General features: G+C 44.4%; 1 protein-coding gene across 1 annotated transcript in view; it reads left to right on the top strand.

Moving 5' to 3' along the window:
* Rcor1 (REST corepressor 1) overlaps positions 1 to 6,790 on the top strand; it is a 103,610-nt gene that overhangs the window by 719 nt on the left and 96,101 nt on the right. The window lies entirely within an intron of this gene.

The raw sequence follows: 6,790 nt of genomic DNA, 5'->3' as shown, positions 1-6,790 counted from the left end.
TCCCACCCGATCCCAGGGGCCCGTCGAGACCTAACCCCCCCCAAATCAGGTAATAAAAGAAGCGTGCTTCCCCGAGAGCCCTCTGCCTGGGTGAGAGAGGCTCGCTTGTGGCAGTTATTTTAGGACCTATTTGTATATGTGTGTTGCCTCGATTTCTTTTCCTTTTCTTGTGGGGGGGGGGCGGCAGCGGCGGCGGCGAGGAAGAGGTTGTGGAAGAATAGAACCCTCCAGAGCTAATCAAGGATTTGCATCTACTAGAAATCCTTACGCCCAGGAGTGGGGCATCTACTTCCCCTTGCTGCTATTCTGTGTGGAAGCAAATTTAAAGTGGTACCAAGAAAAAAATTCAGTCAGACAAAGGAATTCGCCAGATTTTAATGTATACAGCTCTATCCCATCTCTATATGAGACTGTCTTTAAGGGTAGTTTTTTCAGAAAGTGTTTGAAAGGACGTGGGTTTTGTTTCAGAAATAAAATTCAAAAGAGTCTGCAGCCAGAGAGTGAACCCTCCTGGTTGGAGGGCTTTAGAACAGGAGGTTTTCTAAGTAGGTTATACCAGTAGTTTGAAAAGATAAATGCTTTTCCTTGGAAACAGGACGCAGAAAATTGCAAGGATCTGGTCCTTGAAAAAGGAGATTGCTTTTAAGTTGTTATTAAGATGCTAAACTCTAGGTGTAGGTAAAAGCAACAATACGGAGGAGAGGGGTTCCCAGGTGAGTATTTGGGTCCTCCGAGAAAAAAATGGTTTTCACATTTGCCTTCTACATTTTGTTTCATTGATTTTAGTCCCTTACATTTATGTAGTCTGACCCCAGATTTGTGTCTTTAAAACTCCTGTTAGTGTTTTCGGTAGTTTCCTCCTTTCTTCCTGTTCTGTAGGGACAGGTCGGGACCAGGGGTCAGGCGGTTGCTCTTCTGTTCTGGGCAACTCCATTCCCAGGCTGGCCACCAGGGGAAGCATACTGTTTTTTGGTTACCGTTGACCGTATCTTCATTTTGTAGGTCAAGTCTAGCCGCAGTAATATACAGAACATAAAGCTTGTCTCCAAGTTTCCCTCACATACTATTTTTAAAATTCAACTTGAGCAGACCTTTGAGAAAGCTGTTCCATTTTCAACACATTTTTGTTATGTATTTGGAAAGCTGTATTTAGATGTTTGAGCCTGAGGAAAAGGGCATGTTTGGTCACAGTACTTAGCTTTTCTAATCTCTCCATTGTCAGGAATGAACCTGCATCTTTAGAATTGTCCTCTTTGAAACGGCAAGTGTGATAGGGCGATAGGGTCATATTTTGAAGTCTTTGGACTTTTTGTGTGTGTGTGTGTGAGACACAGGATCTCACAATGTAATGCAGGCTGGACTAAAATTTGCTAGACTCAGCTTAAATGTTGAAATTTGCAATCCTTCCGCCTCGATGTCTTTGTACTGGTTTTGATTGTTGATGTGTTTTAGATCTTGCCTGTACTGTATGTCTCAGTGTGATTTTTTTTTTTTTTTTTTTGTCATGCTCTGGATTGAACCCAGGTCCTTACACAGGCCAGAAAAGCACTTTACCACTGAATTGCATCTTCCTGTCTCACTTTTTTTTTTCCTTTGAAAGATTTATTTAAATCTGTGTGTCTCTGGGTATGTGCATGGCATGTGGGTATGGTACCAGCAGAGAACTGAAGAAGGCAGCAGTTCCCCTGGAACTGGAGTAACAAACCCTGATGTGTGTGCTGCCACTAAACTCAGGTCTTCTGGAAGAGCAGCAAGTGGTTTTAACTTTGAGGCATATCTCCAGCCACCTGTCTTTTTTTAATGTGTATGAATGTTTGGCCTGCATGTGTGTAAGTGCACCAGTGTTGTGCAAAGTCCTCACAGAAGAGGGTGTCAGATTCTCTGGAACTGAAGTTATGGATGATTGTTAGCTGCCATGTGGGTGCTGGGAATTGAACCCAGGTCCTTTGGAAGAGCAGCCAGTGCTCTTAACCACTGAGCCTTTTCTCCAGTCCCTTCCTCCACCTCCTTTAAAGACAGGGTCTCCCTATAGCCCCAGCTGGTCTAGAACAGCCTGGTCTAGACCAGGCTGGCCTCAATCTTAAAGAGATCTGCCTGCCTCTGCCTCTGCCTTCTGAGTGCTGGCATTAAAGGTGTGTGTTTTTCTTTTTTTTGAGATAGAGTCTCACTGTGTAGCCTTCACTGGTCTGGAACTCACCTTGTAGACCAGGCTAGCCTGGAACTCACAGATCAACCTGCCTCTGCTGCCTGGCTCAGCTGTAGTCTTTGTTTTTTTTAATTTTTTTTAATATTATATTTTTATTTTATGTATATGAGTGTATTGCCTGCATTTAGGTAAGTGCACCCGTGTTGTACAATGCCTGTGGAGGACAGAAGAGGCCATCGGATCCCCTGGAACTGGGGTTATGGATAGTTGTTAGCTGCCATGCGGTGCTGGGATTCGAACCCGGGTCTTCTGAAAGAACAACCAGTGTTCTTAACTGCTGAGCCATCTCTCCAGCCCATTTTTAAATTTTTATTGTATATGTATGAGTGTTTTGCCTGCATGTTTGTAAGTGCACCATGTGCATGCAATGCCCAAAAGAGGCCAGAAGAGCGTGTTGGATCTCCCAGGAACTGAAGTTATAGACGTGAGTTGCCAGGTGGGTCCTTGGAACTGGTCCTCTATTAGAGTAGCAAGTGCATGTCTTATCCACTGCACCATCTCTCCAGTCCCTTGGCTATATTATTAAATCCTTTATGCCTCAGTTTTAAAAAGCATCTTGTTTTTTTCTTTTGCCAAAATTTGAGCAAACACAAAGCCTTTCTTTTGCTCTTCCCCTCCCTCCCTTTTTTTCCTCCCTCCCTCCCTCCTGTCTGTCCTTCTTTTAGATATGGTCTCCCTGTGTAATGCTGGCTTGCCTAGAGTTTGCAGTGATCCTCCTGGTTCTGTCTCTTGAGTGCTGGGATTACAAGCATGACCACCAGGCCTGGCCTAGAAAGCTTAACTAAAGTAGTAAAAATATGAAAATGGAAGAAATTCATTAAAAACTTTTTTCTTTTTTTTTTTGGTCTTTTTTTGAGTTAGGGTCTCCCTGTAGCCCCAGCTGTCTTGGAACTCACTATGTAGACCAGGCTGGCCCTGAACTCAGAGATCTGCCTGCCCCTGCCTCCTGAGTGCTGGGATTAAAGGCGTGCGCCACCATGGGTCGGCCATTAAAAACTTTTTTTGAGACAGGGTCTCTTTAGTCCAAGATGGCCCCAAACTCAGTGGCAATCTTCCTCCCCCAGCCTTCTAAGTGCTGGCACCGATGAGCCTGAGATGGTACCTTTTCAAGTCACATTTTACTTATTTTGTAGACCCCAGCTTGACCTTCATTCCAGAGTGGTTGGAACTAAGATCACCCGGTATTTACTGTGTAGTCCAAGGAGGATTTAATTCTGCCATCCTTCACACATAGCAAACAAGGCAGACAGAGCACCGTAGGACAGAGGTGCTCACTCAGTTCCTATCTGCTGAAGGCGGCCTAGGCAACAGGTAAAGCACGGCATAGTGTGGAGGTGAAATACCATCTGTTTACAATGAAAAAAAGTCCGGACCATTTAGGGTTAAGAACAAGCACCAAAAATAGCCCCCGCCCCTTTCACCTAGGTTTGCTCCTGCCTGTGCTGTCCAGGCTGTCCACACTGCCAGATTCTACCGTGCTGTCATCAGTTTCTCTTAGAATTCAGTACTGAAAGGAGTGAGGAGGAGAATTTTATTTCATCTCTCCTTTTTTTGATTCAACCTTAGCAGGCATCTCTTATTTTGAAAGGTATAGTGTTTCTCTATAAAAATAAGGTGAATGTTTTATCAGTCTTGCTGGTGTTAAGAGGGAGGTTCATGGCTTGCTTCTTTAAAACATGTTTTTTTACACTTATTGTGTGTCTATGTGTATGTGTATGTGTATATGCTTGCATGCATGTATGCCACAATATGGGTTTGGTAGCCAGAGAATAACTTTTTGGAGTGGGTTCTCTCCTTTTACTGTGTGGGTTCCAAGGATGGAACTCAAATCATTGGGCTTGGTTGCAAGTGCCTTTATCCACTGAGCGATCTTGTCAGCCCTTTTCTTAAACTGATAGTGCTGTGACCACCATTCCTGGTTTTATGTGGTGCTAGAGACCGAACACAGGGCTTTGTGTATGCTAGACAAGCACTCTGCCAACTGAGCTACAGCCCCAGCCCCTGGCCTGTATTTCTTTGGCCATTTGTTTGGTGCTCTTCGTTCTTTTAGCCAGAGGAGTACAGTGATAGGATGTTAAGGCTGACTGGAGTTGTTTTCTTAAGCAAGTTTCTATGTCAAGTTTATTCTGAGATGGTTTTTATTATCATAGTTTAGACATGCTAGAATTATAGCTTTTGTAGAAGAGGAAAAAAGCGAGGAGGGGCCGGTGCTGAGGATCGGATCTCATAGATGCTAGGCAAGTGCTCTACCCAGGCTGCAGACCCAGCCTAGAACTTCGTCATTATTTTTGAGATAGTCTTTTGATGTAGCCCAAGTTGTCCTTGACCTTGCCATCATCCCTTTGCTTCTGCCTCCAGAGTTTGTGGTTATCACTGACTTTGTCACGTCAGATGACTTGTAGTAAAAGTGTTGTACCTACATGTGGAATAGTTGATTGACAGGATGCACTTGACCTGCTTTTCTTTGGCGCTCCTGCCTCCATACTAGGAAAGCAACTCATGGCTTGAGCATCTGGGCAAGTGCTCCACACTGAGCGACGCCCCAACCCTTTTCCCTCTCAGTTTATTTTTACATTGATTGATTGATGATTGTATGTGTATATGTTCGTGTGTCTGTGGACGTCAGAGGACAGCTGGTAGGAGTTGGCTGATTCCACCCTGTGGATCCCCAGAGTCAGACTCAGGTTGCCAGGCTTGGTGACAAGTGCCCTCACCTGTTAAGCCGTCTTGCCAGCCATTTCCCTTTCTCTCTTTTTCTTTGTCTTTGTCTTTTTTTGAGTCAGCATCTGACATACTCATGCTGGTCTCAAACTCAACTGTGTAGCTGAGGATGACCTTACTTTTTTTTGTGTGTGTGAGACAGATGACCTTAAATTTTAATTCTGCTATCTGCCTTCCAAGTGTTGGGATGACAGGTGTGCTTCCGTGCCTGGCAACCATTCTGTTTTCTACATAAGGAAAATAAAGGACTAGAGAGGTAAAGTAGTAACCTATGTTTGTCTTTCATTTCTCAGTCATTAAAATTACCTCAAGGTAGGGCCATCTAGACCAGACCTTAGGTTTTATTGTTTAGAGCCTTGTTGTTGGGTGTGGTGATAATTTGCATCAGCGCCAACATGTGCTCATAATTTTGGAAGAAGAGAAACTTTTGAAACACTAAGATAATTATTATATGTAATCTGATTATGTCTTTTATTTCGCAAATGTAAGGTAGGATAGAATTATAAATACAGAATTAATTGGGTGAATGTGTTGACTCATGCCTGAAATTCTAGTACTCATGAGGCAGAGGCAGGAGGATTACCATAAATTGGAAGCTAGCCTATACCAGGTGACATACTGCCTCAAAACACCTAAAAGGGGGAGGGGCATCAGAGAGATGACTCAGTTAAGAGCACTTGCTGTTCTTACAGAGGACCTGAGTTTTGTTCTGAGCATCTACTTGGTTGCTCACAACTGTCTGTGTCACTCCAATTCCAGGGGACCTGATACCCTCTTCTCTTCTGGTATCTATGGGTACTACATGCAGGTGCTGCACATTACATACATGCAGGCAAACACTTGTACACATAAAAAATAAATCTGTGTGTGTATGTGTGTGTGTGTGTGTGTGTGTGTGTGTGTGTATTTTTGAGACAGGATCTCCCTGTAGCCTCAGCTAGCCAGGAACTCGCTATGTAGATCAGGCTAGCCTCAAACTCACAGAGATCCACTTGCCTCTGCTTTCCTGAGTGCTGGCATTAAAGGCCCAGCAAAAATAAATCTTAAAAAAAACAAAAACCAATGAATGGCTCAGTGGTTAAGAGCACTGGCTGCTCTGGCAGAGGACCAGGATTCAGTTCCCAGCACCACGTGGCAGCTAACAGCCATCCATAATTCCAGATCTAGGGGATCTGATACCCTCTTCTGGCCTCCATGGGCATTATACACAGGTGGTGCACTTCCATACATGCAGGCAAAGAACACTCATACATGTAAAAACAAAACAAAAAAAGTCCCAGTGTGCTGGGCATGTGGATGCAAGCCTTTAACCCCAGCACTTGAGAGGTAGAGGCAGGGGACCTCTGAATTCAAGCCATCCTGGTCAAAACAGTATGTTCCAGGTCAGCCAGGGCTACATAGTGATACCCTGTCTTTAAAAACTAAAACAAGCTGGGTATGGTGGGATATGCCTTTAACCCCAGCACTTGGGGATCTCTTGAGTCTCAAGGCCAGCCTGGTCTCCATAGCGAGTTCTAGGCAAGCTGGGGCTACAAAAAGACCAAAAATAAATAAAATAAAGCACAAAAACAAACAAAATTTGCCTCCCAAAACCAAGAAAAGGGCCTGGAGAGATGGCTCTGCAGTTAGGAGTGCATACTGCTCCTTTTGAGGACCTGAGTTTGGTTCCCAGCACTCATGGGGCGGTTTGCAACTGCCTGTAACCCAGCTCTAGGAGGATTGGACACGTCCTCTGGCCTCCTTGGGCTCTACACTCACTCACTCACTCACAGAAATGCACAAATACACACACACACACACACACACACACACACACACACAACTGAAGACAAGGGAAAGATAAGACTTGAGATGGAACAGTGC

This window comes from Nannospalax galili, unplaced genomic scaffold (assembly GCF_000622305.1).
Source record: "Nannospalax galili isolate Female #2095 unplaced genomic scaffold, S.galili_v1.0 scaffold188, whole genome shotgun sequence".
Classification (NCBI taxonomy): Eukaryota; Metazoa; Chordata; class Mammalia; order Rodentia; family Spalacidae; genus Nannospalax; species Nannospalax galili.
Note: the sequence above shows the minus strand (reverse complement) of the source record. Positions and strands in the feature narration are given on the sequence as shown.